Source organism: Oncorhynchus kisutch, linkage group LG1 (genome assembly GCF_002021735.2).
Source record: "Oncorhynchus kisutch isolate 150728-3 linkage group LG1, Okis_V2, whole genome shotgun sequence".
Lineage (NCBI taxonomy): Eukaryota > Metazoa > Chordata > Actinopteri > Salmoniformes > Salmonidae > Oncorhynchus > Oncorhynchus kisutch.
In genome coordinates, this window is record NC_034174.2 from 56,871,589 (window position 1) to 56,883,747 (window position 12,159).

General features: G+C 41.3%; 1 long non-coding RNA gene across 7 annotated transcripts; it reads left to right on the plus strand.

Annotated features, from left to right (window-relative positions):
- Window positions 1–3,650: 3,650 nt before the first annotated feature.
- Window positions 3,651–9,639, plus strand: LOC109896977 (uncharacterized). 7 transcript variants are annotated; one of them, XR_002256190.2, is made up of 6 exons: window positions 3,651–3,731; window positions 6,191–6,246; window positions 8,032–8,152; window positions 8,251–8,335; window positions 8,928–9,059; window positions 9,163–9,639. It is a non-coding gene; the product is annotated as an uncharacterized LOC109896977 (long non-coding RNA). The 7 variants fall into 7 exon arrangements; XR_002256175.2 differs by having other exon boundaries at window positions 3,658–3,731; window positions 6,191–6,269; XR_002256172.2 differs by having other exon boundaries at window positions 3,669–3,959; window positions 6,191–6,269.
- Window positions 9,640–12,159: the final 2,520 nt, after the last annotated feature.

The window sequence follows — 12,159 nt, forward strand, 5'->3', positions numbered from 1 at the left end:
TGGGATGTGGAGTAGCTGCCAAGGCTAAGGGTGGTGATGGGACTGGTTTTGGTAAGATGGTGAGTGCCAATGAGGATTCCTTCTGTTTTAGTATTGTTGAGTTATCGGCGGTTGATTGACATCCAGGCGTTAATATCATCCAGACAGCTGGTGGGGGTGTTGATGGAAGAGAGGGAGTCCGGGGTTGTTTTTATATAGATCTGCATGGAAGCATAGCAGTTGATGCCGTGTTTCCTGATTAGAAAACAAAGGGGGAGCATGTAGATTATGAATAGGATGGGCCTTGAGGGACACGACAGGTGATTGTGGTGGGTTCTGACTTTGTGGGATTCCTAAGGCAACATATTGTGTGCAGTTTGAAAGGTATGAGGTGAACCAGTACTGTCGAGACGTATGTGTTCTTACAATCGACCCAGGAGGATGCTGTGGTCAACGGTATGGAAGGTGGCACTGAGGTCAAGGAGGACTTGGATGTTCAGGAGTCCACTGTCAGCTGACTCGAGGAGGTTGTTTACCACTGTGGCTAGGCCTGAAACCAGATTGGAAAGTCTCAGAGGCCATTGAAGGTCATGAAGGTGTGACTGTAGTAATTTAGCTACAACTTTTTCCATAACTTTGGACAAGAAGGGGAGGTTAGAGATTGGTTGGTAGTTGGCAGGGTTCTCTTGGTTGAGGTTTTTTCAGATAACTGCTGATTTAAACTGGGAGGGAACAACGCCTGTTTGGAGGGACTTGTTGATCAGTTCCATTATAAAAGGTCTAAAAGTGGAGGAACAAGATTTCAGTAGCGTTGTGGTGATGGGGTTAAGACCACAGCTTGTGGCCTTCATTTGTCAGAGAGTGGACAACATCTTAGCAGGTGAGGTCTGAGTGAAGCAGCTCATTGAAGGTCCAGTATAAGTAGGTTTGGGGGGTATAGGGTGGTGGCTGGGGAGGGGTGAGGGGAGGTGGAGGTGGAGGCGAAGACTAAACTTCTTATGGTGTTAATCTTTATGAAGAAGTAGGTTGAGAATCTTCCGCAGTCATCTGTGGTAACAGCGTAGATGGGTGACTCAGCTGGTATGAGTAGGTAGTTGATGGTGGAAAAGAGGTGGCGCGGGTTTCCTCGGTTTTTGTCTATCAGGTTTGAATACTAGGTGGACCTAGTGGATTTGATGGCTGCAACATAGGCAGCCTGGTGTTTTTTATAGAAAGCAGGTGCTATTTTACAATAGTTCTATTTTGTTTGTTTTTACTTCTGAACTTCCGCTACCCTCAACCTCTCCCATCTATTTCTGATGTTCATCCGGTTTGATTTGCCATATCTTTCAAACTGTGCTCTTTCAAAAAAAGTTCTCAACATATATTCGTTTTATGGGCACAGTACGTTTTACATTAGTTATCTTGTTGTTATTAGTCCCAACCTTCAGCTCCATTCAACCCCTCCAATCTATCTCTTCTATTTGCCATAGATTTTTGAACTATTAATTTTTGAACTATAAATTGTGTTTGTTTTTATCAATTAGCAAATTTGAGTTTAACCATAATATTTGTTGTACTATTTGTTCTGTCTTTTTGGGTGGATTAAATTGAAATTGCAACTGGCTTGTTTTAAATATAGCGATATTTGGGAATTATTTCCTTTTCAAATAACTGAAAGTGAGAGGTTGTAATCTGAATAAAGGGAAAAAGTCCTTTCTTTAACATAGGGTGAGACATTCTTACTAATTTGCTAGAGAACCAGTTATGATTTAAGTATAACTTTTGTATGACTGAAGCCTTTAGTGAGAGGTCCAATGCTTTAATATTTAATCATTTCTGCCCTCCGAATTCATATTCATTATATAAATAGGCCCGTTTAATTTTGCCTGGCTTGCCGTTCCAAATAAAGTGTAATATCTTTTTCTTAAATAATTTAAAAAACTGTTTGCTAGGTGTAGGCAAGACCATAAGTAAATAGATAAACTGGGCTATGACTGAAGAGTTAATCAGGGTGATTTTTCCACAATAAGAAAGGTATTTGCCTTTCCAAGTTAGCAAGATCTTATCTATTTTTGCTAACTTTCTATTCACATTTATTGGAGTGAGATCATTTCGGAATATGTACAATGGTTACTCCACTAAAAGTTTTGCGATTATGCTTCAGCGCTTAGAGGTCATTTGTGGTTTATTACGTTACCCTGCGTCACCACTTCATTGCTCCAGACCAGCGCAAGGGGAAGTTAGAACACTGGTTATGCTTTTGGGTTCTACTGTGTCTCTAACTGACAAAGAATGGATGACATAAACCTAAATAGAAACTGATAATTGTGCACGACTTCAGTATTACTTACTAAAACTGTTGTTACACTAAGGTTATTATTTTATTTTGTTATTTTGCTCTTACTGTAGGTCTGTAGCCCACTCCCGACCTGTCACATCGAAACAGTGCCTGAGTGGCACAACAGTCTAAGATACTGAGACACTGTACAATCTGTGTTGCTACTAGATTCTGGTTCAATACTTGTGCTGGCCTTGACTGGGAGACCCATGAGATGACTGTAGGTTTTTGGTTTCTCTCCCTTTAAAAACAGAAATAAATTGTTCTAAATAACAAACTGGCTTTATTTACAAATTAATAACAATATCTCACCCCATGTTCAAGAATGACCTTTTTCTCACTAATTTTATGTTATTTGAAAACGAAATTATCTCCAATTATTATTATCATTAATTTAGAATGATATAAAAGCCCCTTGGATATTCTCACAGATATATTATTTACCCTGTTATTAGCATGATAATATATATTGGTCATGTTGGTCTTGGCTCCCGGAGTGGTGCACAATGGGATTGTCTTGCAGTTCTCACAGATATATTATTTACCCTGTTATTAGCATGATAATATATATTGGTCATGTTTGTCTTGGCTCCCCGAGTGGTGCACAATGGGATTGTCTTGCAGTTCTCCAGTTGTATCTACTGAAAGCGCGCAAGGTTCAAAGCACGAGGGCAGGGGGCATGAGGCAGGGGGCACGAGGGCAGGGGGCACAGGATGGGCCGCAAAGAAGACAGACCTAGCCCATGGGGAAGGGAGGAGGAGCATGGTGGGTAGCACAGAGCAACCCTTTAAGGGGCATTGCACTAATAATGGCGCTGACTAGGGAAATGTTCCCGCTGTTCTAGCAGGTAGCTGGACAATAGACTTTCCTAGATGGAGGGTAGGGGGAGAATTCTATCGTTAAATGTTTTTCTAAATTAGGTTCTATGTTAAGTATTATTATTATGTATCACATCCGACCGTGAATGGGAGTGCCATAGGACGCCGCACAAGTGTCCCAGCGTTTCTCTCCCTCTAAAAACAGAAATACATTTGTGGCCTTTAAAAAATATTATTTTGGCCTTTATTCAGATTACAATCGCTCACTTTCATTTAAAAAAGAAGAAGAAATAACCTCTTATAAAATTATAGTGTAGAAATGTTATGCTCTTTTTGTAACCTTTATGTAACTTGGCAAGTCAGTTAAGAAAAAATTATTATGTTACAAGGACAGCCTACTCCTTCCTCGCCGTGGGGAATTGAACCCCGGTTCTTTTGCTCAACGGACCGAAACAGTTTCCAATGCATTGTCAATGGAGTTTGTAAACCAACCCAGATGTAATATAATTCTAGCCACATGTTGACTCAGTGGCGCTTCTCCATGCAGGACATGGGAGGGGGAGGGACTCACACTCTGTAAACAGGAATAGGTACATCACTGGTCACTGAGCTGGTAAGCTAAAGTTAGGTAGGTAGTCATAGAAATGTACGTTCAGCCTGTGAACGATTTCAGTCCGATTTGACTTATATTAAGAAGTCAGCATGGCTTAACAGTTTCTTTAGTTTTTGACCTCGACATTGTTGCTGGATAGATACTTTCATATCTAACATGCTGGTGATGCTAGCCAGCTAACCTCATATCTGGATGCCTCACTCTAGTTCCCGATAGAGCAGCATACTGGTAAATCAACTTTGCTTTCAAACTTTGTAATCATCTGTAGAGTTGTTTTACATGCAATCATACAAGGTAGATAGGTAGATATTTTGTTAAAAAGCCTGTTGTCATTCACTGGTTGTTTCTTTGGAAAATAATTTGATGTACAGTAGGCTAAATCAACGTTACAGTATTTCGGAATGACAACAATATAGCCTTGTCACTACTAGTTGGCATGTTGGTTGATATGGGGTGAAGTAGGGTAGCGCCGTTGGTATTCGTTGGGTCCCTTGACAAATGTCATTGTTGACTTGGTAAATTAAGCTAATGGTTGTGTGTACTCTCACTAGATATAATTTTAATTGTATTTATTTCACCAGGTAGGCCAGTTGAGAACTAATTCTCATTTACAACTGCGACCTGGCCCAGATAAAACAAAGCAGTGTGACAAAAAACAACACGTGGAATAAAAAAAGTACAGTCGTGGCCAAAAGTTTTGAGAATGACACAAATATTAATGTTCACAAAGTCTGCTGCTTCAGTATCTTTGGATATTTTTGTCAGATGTTACTATGGAATACTGAAGTATAATTACAAGCATTTCATAAGTGTCAAAGGCTTGTATTGACAATTACTTGAGTCAATATTTGCTGTGTTGACCCTTCTTTTTCAAGACCTCTGCAATCTGCCCTGGCATGCTGTCAATTAACTTCTGGGCCACATCCTGACTGATGGCAGCCCATTCTTGCATAATCAATGCTTGGAGAATTTGTGGGGTTTTGCTTGTCCAGCCGCCTCTTGAGGATTGATCACAAGTTCGCAATGGGATTAAGGTCTGGGGAGTTTCCTGGCCATGGACCCAAAATATCGATGTTTTGTTCCTCAAGCCACTTAGTTATCACATTTGCCTAATGGCAAGGTGCTCCATCATGCTGGAAAAGACATTGTTCGTCACCAAACTGTTCCTGGATGGTTGGGAGAATTTGCTTTCGGAGGATGTGTTGGTAACATTTTTTATTCAAGGCTGTGTTCTAAGGCAAAATTGTGAGTGATCCCACTCCCTTGGCTGAGAAGCAACCCCACACATGAATGGTCTCAGGATGCTTTACTGTTTGGCATGACACAGGACTGATAGTAGCGCTCACCTTGTCTTCTCCGGACAAGCTTTTTTTCCGGATGCCCCAAACAATCGGAAAGGGGATTCATCAGAGAAAATGACCTTACCCCAGTTCTCAGTTGTCCAATCCCTGTACCTTTTGCAGAATATCAGTCTGTCCCTAATGTTTTTCCTGGAGAGAAGTGGCTTCTTTGCTGCCCTTCTTGACACCAGGCCATCCTCCAAAAGTCTTCGCCTCACTGTGCATGCAGATGCACTCACACCTGCCTGCTGCCATTCCTGAGCAAGCTCTGTACTGGTGGTGCCCCGATCCTGCAGCTGAATAAACTTTAGGAGACGGTCCTGGCACTTGCTGCATTTTCTTGAGGCGCCCTGAAGCCTTCTTCACAACAATTGAATCGCTCTCCTTGAAGTTCTTGATGATCCGATAAATGGTTGATTTAGGTGCAATCTTACTGGCCGTAATATCCTTGCCCTTTTTGTGCAAAGCAATGATGATGGCATGTGTTTCCTTGCAGGTAACCATGATTGACAGAGGAAGAACAATGATTCCAAGCACCACCCTCCTTTTGAAGCTTCCAGTCTTATTCGAACTCAATCAGCATGACAGAGTGATCTCCAGCTTTGTCCTTGTCAATACTCACACTTGTGTTTACGAGAGAATCACTGACATGATGTCAGCTGGTCCTTTTGTGGCAGGGCTGAAATGCAGTGGAAATGTTTTGGGGCGATTCAGTTCATTTGCATGGCAAAAAGGGACTTTGCAATTAATTGCAATTAATCTGATCACTCTTCATAACATTCTGGAGTTTATGCAAATTGAGGCAGCAGACTTGAAACCGTGAAAATTAATATTTGTGTCATTCTCTGAACTTTTGGCCACAACTGTACAGTCAATAATAATAGAAAAATCTATATACAGTGTGTTGAAATGGAGTAAGGAGGTAAGGCAATAAATAGGCCATAGTAGGGAAGTAATTACAATTTAGCAAATTGTGTGGTTTTGTGGCAGATTTTCAAAAGTAATAGACATACGGCATATCACCAGTAATTCTCAATCAGATGAGATACACAGCTAACCCATATTGAATTTCATTCATAAATGTGGTCGCTAATTATTGTTAATATTCCAATTCTCTAGGCCCTCCATTCCCAAACTTGAAGCCCCCTGAAACCAGGAAAAAGTGGTGGCTTAAGGTACAACTTCCTATTGAGGAAATGTAAGAAAACTCAGTGTCATATTTAGAGTTATTGACATGAAAAGAAGCATATACAAGCAACCTATCAAATGTATTTTGTCAAGCCCCTTTTACATCAGCAGTTGTCACAAAGTGCTTATACAGATACCCAGCCTAAAACCCCAAAGAGTAAGCAACGCAGACGTAGAAGCACAGTGGCTAGGAAAAACGACCTAGAAATATAAGGGCGCAAGGCGAGACCCAGATACAGATGGTTTGAGTCTTTGATATTTATTGATCAATCCAAAAGGGGTAGTGGTCGTGGACAGGCAAAAGGTCCAAACCAGTTCAGAGTCCAGGAGGTACAGAGTGGCAGGCAGAATGGTCAGGTAGGCCGGTACGGAGTCCAGAAAACAGGCAAGGATCAAAACCAGGAGGGCTAGCAAAAAGGGAATTAGAAGCAGGAGTACGGGAAAACACGCTGGTTGACTTGAAAGACATGCAAGACGAACTGGCACAGAGAGACAGGAAACACAGGGACAAATACACCAGGGAATATAAGCGACACCTGGATGGGGTGAAGACAATCACAAGGACAGGTGAAACAGATCAGGGTGTGACAAGAAAGGCAGGAACTTAGGAAGAAACCTAGAGGAACCAGGCTCTGATGGGTGGCCAGTCCTATTCTGGCTGTGCTGGTGGAGATTATATAAGAGTACAGCCATTTAGCCAGATTTTATCCTTCAAGACGTTCAAGACGTTTAGATGACCAGCAGTGTCAAATAATAGAGGGTTTATAGAGGGTGCAATAGTTCAGCACCTCAGGAGTAAATGCCAGTTGGCTTTTCATGGCTGAGCATTTAGAGGTTGAGACAGAGAAAGACCGAGAAAGACAGGATCAAACAGCGGGTCTGGGACAAGTTAGTACCTCCGGTGAGCCTTGAGCAGGTCAGGGTTCCATAGCTGCAGACAGAAACAGCAGAGACAGCAGCACGACTAGGTGGACTGGAGACAGGGACAGCCAGGAGTTGTCAGGCCAGATAGTCCCGAGGCATGGTCCTAGAGCTCATGTCTTGCATCCTTTATTTAACTTGAGTGTAGATTAAGCCCTAGAGGTTTGTAACTTCACATGATTTAGCCTAGTTGTCAATCCAGATCTGAATATTTGATATCCTTTTTACTGTACACTGTTGATAGTAATTTTCCACAAGCTAATCACTGAATGGCCTACTACAAGGATGTTTTCAACTTGACACTTCTATGACATAATAACACAGAACACACACACACACACACATCAGATGGCAATGGCAAGTACAACGAGCAGGTGGGAAAATGAAGTCTGCTGCGTGTGTTGCCAGATACACACACACACACACAAACTTACTTCATTTGTTGTATTGTATTTATTATGGATCCCCATTAGCTGCTGCCAAGACAGCAAAATTAAGGCAGTCATACAATTTTAAAAACATTACAATACATTCACAACACATTAAGTCTATGCCCTCAGGCCACAACTCTACTACAACATATCTACAGCACAAAATCCTTGTGTACGTGTGTATACAGTGTGTATGTCATCGTTTGTATGCATGTGTCTCTTCACAATCCCCGCTGTTCCATAAGGTTTATTTTGATCTGTTTTTGAAATGTAATTTTACTGCTTGCACAAGTTACTTGATGTGGAATAGAGTTCCATGTTGTCATGGCTCTATGTACGACTGTGCGCCTCCCATAGTTTGTTCTGTTTAGGTTAGTGTGTAGTCAAGGCTTTGTCATTCAAATTGTGCCTATTTTTCAGATCTGCCAACCTGCTCGGTGGGTGACAGGTAACCGTCTTTCCACCAAGCTGTTCCAGGCCTGGAGTGGCACGTTGGAACTTCCAGAGGCTTGTAGACCTGAAGCGGTGTGATGTGGTCCAGGTATTTATCAAACACACGTATACACACTCACTCAATCATTCACTCTGTTTTGTCGTAGAATTATTTTAACTTAAGAACATTGTTCCTCTCTCTTTTAGATCTGACACCCCTATTAGCTCAACCCACAGTCTTCACAGCTGCAGTCGTCTGCATCTGATACACCGGCCACGACAGGTGACACAGGTAATTATCACATGCATTTATACACACATGCACACTCTCCCTCACTTTGGGCTCTATTCAATGGGGCTCTATTCAACCACATAGCGGTTGTTTTGGCGGTGTCTGAGGTGGAACTGTGTTAGAGCTGTCAAATTCACAAGTGGCTCCTGGCATTATACCTAAAGCGGACATTGCCATTGGTAGAAACTGAGTCGTTTTAACATAAATCTCATGCAGCCCTGTTTACAAGTTAGAACACTGGAATTTGAGATGTAATCTACACCTCGATTAGGCTGATAGAAGTCCTCATTATTTAGTTTAAGGATTTTGAATTTGAGCGTCATTATTTCTATAACCTACACTTTCTCGTTCTGAACTTGTAACGCGAGTAGGACGGGTGTAGTTTTGTGACAATGATCAAGAACTGCTGCTTACCGATTTGACAGATCCAACACAGTTACACCTCAGACACCACCAAAAACATCAGCTATGCATGCGGGTGTCGGCTATCGCCGGTTAATGCTTGTGCTGATTGAATCTAGGCCTTTACAGTCATTGTCTATTTAGTTGTATGATTATTGTCAGTTAAGAAAATTGTGCCTCTGTCTTTTAGATCTGCCATGCCCAGCAGTTCAGCTGCAGTCACAGCAGTCCACTGCTGTAGTATTTAATTTACCGGCTGCACCAGTTTCTACTTCACTGGCCGTGAAGGGAGAAACTTTTGAGGATTCCCAGATGGATACAGGTAATTCAGAATTATTGCATATGCTCACCCACACCAACAGATGTACACACAGACATGTTGTTGAGCTGTATACTTACTGTCACTTTGTGCATCTCTCTTTCAGATCTGCCATGCACTCCACCACTGCCTGACAACCTCACCCAGAAGTGCATACACTGGGCCTTTCAAGACGGACAAAGCAGAGATGGGTGGCTGACAAGGAAAAATAAAACAACACACTCACACACTCAACGCACACACTTTATCCACAATGTAAATACGTTGTAATTGCTTGTTTATTTAATGTTTGCTCCATTTTATTTTATGATTGGAGATATCTACTCCTATATATCCATTATCAATATCTGCATAATTACTCTAAATATCTATCAAATCAAAGTGGGATTGATAATATTATAAAAGACTATGTGTACAGTTTTAGGAAATTCTGTGTACATTTTTCTGAGTTGAAAAACATGCCTCCCTCTCACACAGACACAAACTACACCCAATGTAAATCATTTGCTATAACTTGTTTAATGTATGTATGCTCCACTTTATTTTAGGAAAATATCTGTAATAAAGTACATTCACAGTTAAAGTAATGTCTTTGGTTTATTGGATATTTCTCCTAATGCAATGTGTGACCAGAAGGAAGTCTGCAGACTGCAACCCTTGGACTGTGCAGGTTTTGTCACCTGAAGCTGAAAAATAAGAGAGATGGGGAGGAAGAGTGGAGTTGAAAGGTTCATCATTAATAACTGCCACAATTCTATAATGAATACATATAATAATAATAATAATAGAGCAATAGTTACTCTATTGTGATTGTTTAGTGTTTTGTTTACTCAATCAAGTAGTGCCCCAAGGAGGGATCGCCTGTGTCTCAGAAACAGCAGAAAAGGTCAAATAAGGTCACCAAAATTTCTGTGTTACTGCTATACACGACTGGCCGCAGCGCACGAAACTGGCATTATTTGGCTAAATAGCCCAACACTGTAGCCTACTCCCTACCGTCACGTTGTACAGCGCCATATATTCCGTTCCAACCTAACAGAAACCCAGAGGGTTTTTTGTTTTTCTTGGAGTAGAAACACCATAATATTAAGCAAAAAGTTTGGACACGCCTACTCATTCCAGGGTTTTTCTTTATTTTTACTATTTTCTACATTGTAGAATAGTGAATACATCACAACTATGAAATAACACATGGAATCAGTTAAGAACACATTATTTACAAGGACAGCCTACTCCTTCCTCCCCATTGGGGAATTCAACCCCGATCTCCCGTGTGCCCGCATGACACAGGAATTATTTAGCTAAATAGCCCAGCGCAGTAGCCTACTCCCAACTGCCATGTTGTACAGCACCATGTTTTTCTTGAAATAGAAACACCATAATATTAATCAAATTAATTTAGCAACATTTCTTAAAATTTGTCCCATATACTAATTTCTTGCAAAAAAAAATGTTTTAATTCTCTAGTACAGCCACTATTGAAGGCTATCAAATGCTTCTCAAAGATGCCCTCTGGTGGTCAAACTAGCACTAACTAACATTAATGGTACCAGTGGTTGGCACTTAAATAATGTGCCATAGAATTCTGTGGCACCACACAAGCTGTGCTGCAGTACGTTGCAACTTTTAAAGGACAAACCACTGTATACCGAGTATTTGAGTTCATTTGAGTTTATTTTTTATTTTTACAGGGACAGTGCACATTAATCAACGTTTCAGTAAAAGTGCCGGTTTTAGCCAGCCGGCTAATTTTCAACCGCAGTCCCTGGGCAGGTTATTAAAAACAATTACAATATAGACAATAGCAACATAGAACAGGCAAGACATAGCAACATAGGACAAGCAAGACATAGCATACAGACAGAGCAACATAGGACAAGCAAGACGTAGCATACAGACAGAGCAACATAGAACAAAAAGCAGCAAGACAAAATTCATAAAAGCAACAAAGTGTTTCCACACCTCACAAGCTACAGACAACAGACAACATGGAAAGCGGCAACACACAGCTAGGGACCATGTTCACAAATCTGATTGACCTTTAAGCCATGTCTTCAAGCATTTTGTGAAAGTGTGGTATGTGGTGCAGTTATGTGTGTCTGATGGCAGTGTATTCCAGACATGGGAAGCTCTCACAGAGAATGCAGATTTACTAAAGGTGCTTTTCCTTAGGGGAACTATACAGTCACGTCTCATGGCAGACCTTGTGGATCTGCTGCCATATGTCTTGTCTGTTTAACAAAAATATTGAGTGGAGGGGGAGCCAGGCCATTAAGGATCTTGAATACAAGACATGCGTCGGTGTATTGCACAAGATTTTCCCAACTCAAGAGCTCATGCTTTCTAAGGATGTGACAATGATGATGGCTATTGGGCTTCCTATCAAGCATTTTGAGAGCCTGTTTGTAGACGTCTGTCTGAATAGGTTTTAATGTTGTACAGCAAGCTTGGGCCCAACTAGTCAAGCAGTATGTTAAGTGGGGGAGTATCATAGATTTGAAGTACAGTTTTGCTACCTCTGTAGTCCAACAATTTCGTATAAATCGGAAATTAGCTAGGTTGAATTTGGTTATTTGAATTACCTTTTTCACATGCTTTTTTAAAAGAGAGGTTGGAATCAAGTATGATGCCATGGTACTTAAAATCGGATACCACCTGGAGCTTCTCCCCTGACACATAGACATCTGGCTCAGTAGCATCTGTTGCCCTCTTTGTGAAGAACATGCAAACAGTTTCTTTCACATTGAGATGCAAACACGAGTCACTGAGCCACTTTGTAACCTGGACCATTACAGTAGTGAGTTCTTGTGCAGCTAGTTGTTTGCTCTTTGCATGCACATATATCACTGTATCATCTGCATACATTTGAACTTCAGACCCAGTACAGACAGAAGGCAGATCATTAATGTACAGGCTGAACAGGAGGGGCCCCAGTATTGACCCTTGGGGCACGCCCACATCATAGCTACGAGTGGGCGACAGCTCATTGCTCACTCTGACACACTGAGTTCTGCCTTCAAGGTATGATTTCATCCATCTAAAGGCATCAGGGGAAAAGTTGAACTTGGACAATTTTGTGATGAGAATCTCATGGTTAACAGTA